This window comes from Glycine soja, chromosome 6, assembly GCF_004193775.1.
Source record: "Glycine soja cultivar W05 chromosome 6, ASM419377v2, whole genome shotgun sequence".
In the NCBI taxonomy this organism is placed as follows: Eukaryota; Viridiplantae; Streptophyta; class Magnoliopsida; order Fabales; family Fabaceae; genus Glycine; species Glycine soja.
The window spans coordinates 27,507,032-27,509,147 of NC_041007.1; the positions used below are offsets into that span (position 1 = coordinate 27,507,032).

Genomic DNA, 2,116 nt, shown 5'->3' on the forward strand with positions numbered 1-2,116 from the left:
TTATGGAAGTCGTCGAAAGTCAGCTATAAAGACGATTCAAAATCGTGTTTGTATCTCCTTTAGAACCATCTTTGTATAGCCTTTTTGCAATAGTGTTATTATCATATTATCTTATCCAACAGAAAAATGCCAAAAATCATTTCTTTATTATAAAAAAATATTGGATTAGTTTGTTTAAATTAACTTAAAGCAACTTTAAAATAAGTATTTTTATATAAGCATTTTTTAAGAAGCAAATAGGATTTGCTTCTTAAAATAAGCAAAATCAGTTTCAATAAACACACTAAAAAAATAGAAAAGTACTTATTTCAACATATAAGTTTAAACAAGTTGGTTTATTATCTCATCCAGGTTGCATATATAGAGGTAACACATGACTTTACAATAATGTGTTTTATTGAAAATAATGAAACACACATATGGGCCACATTCTAGTAGTATGGTAGAAGTTTTTATTTCCTTAGATCACTTGCATCTACAATCCCAAATTACAACTTAATCCCAATTACTAGAAGTAGTAGAGACAGCCCAACCCATGATCCATTTTGGAATGACTGGAACTAAGATAGACCTATGATGCAAAAAATATTAAAATCATTATGCTAATCACAAATAACATAAAAAAGTAAGTGATATGGTGAAATATAAACATAATAAGGATAATGCCCCTGCTAAATATCGATGCAAAAATGTTTTTGATTGTAATGGATGTAAAATCAACATTTCGAGCTCCTGTTATTTGTAACAATTGAGAAGAATTAAATAAATTGGAAAAGGGGGGAATAACAACTATACATCATTGCATTTAAAAAATACTATCGAACCTTTTGCAATTTCTTCAATTGTCTAGAGATGGTCTTCATTTGCTTATGTTTGTTCACTTGTGCCTCTTCACTGTCATAATTTTCTGTAACTAATTCCAGTGAGCTAGCATTCCGATCAAACCAATTTTTCTTATCCTATTCCTACAATAAGAAAAATACAATTCACAAATAAAATAACACATTTGGTTAGAAATAGATGAAGTGTAATATTCCTAACAAGGAAAAAAATAGACAAGGATAAGATAACTTTACAGAAATTTAACTGTTTAACCCATAAAAGTAAAGGCGTACAAGAAAATCTATCTGAGTAGGTAATCGATTTCAAAATCATTTTAATCATACACAGGTTGCATGAACGAAGTCCAAAAATAGTTTGAATTCAGATGAATTAGTATACCTAGGATTCCTTCCTTGCTATCTTGTCTATTTGACGTGCTACAAAGTAAAACTTTAATATCTCCAATATAAATGCTTAAATTTAAAACAATCAAAAAGACACCTTGGAAAATGACTTGCACAATGAAACAAACTTTGATGTATCTCTTGATGATATTAAAGCAATACTACAACCTTCAGCAAAAGCTCTGGTTGTTCTTCCACTTCTATGAACATAACCCTAAAAGTAAGATGCAAGTACCAGACGTCATATATAGATTATAGAAATATATGAATCAAAGAAACGACATTGCATACCTCTGCTGAATGTGGAAGCTGATAGTGGACAACAATTCTAACACCAAGAATATCAAGACCCCTTGCAGCAACATCTGTAGCAACAAGTATGCCATTTTCATTTTCATGAAAGCGATCCATGGCCTACATCAAACAAGGGGCAAAATGATGAGAGAAATAAAATGTAACATTCAATTAAATTAATAGATTACTCATTAATAAGATAATTAATTAATCATAATTTCAAGGATCTGAGTTCCTTGCCCCGTGAAAGGAGAGACAAAGTAGACACACACAATGCTCATGGATGGACAATATACTTTTAAAATTCAGTAACTAGGTTCACTTTATTTATTTATAGAAATAAAGTTACTAAGAAAAGAAGTCGAGGAGCATTATTTGAGTATAGAAATTCTCAAAAAAAGAGTTTAGACTAGGGATTTTCCAAGTTTGTTTTATTACCTTCTTTCAATTCTTAAATTATTACTCATTATTCTAATTACCAAAGATTCCTTTTAGATAAAATGAAAATCCAAAGCTCTAAAGTCATGTCTATTTTTATCATGTGAGCAATTCATCATGTTCTCAAAGGTTCATGGCTTTTTATTATTACATTAATA

General features: G+C 29.6%; 1 pseudogene; it reads right to left on the reverse strand.

Moving 5' to 3' along the window:
- Window positions 1-508: 508 nt before the first annotated feature.
- Window positions 509-1,646, reverse strand: LOC114416052 (annotated as a pseudogene).
- Between the last annotated feature and the right edge of the window lie 470 nt (window positions 1,647-2,116).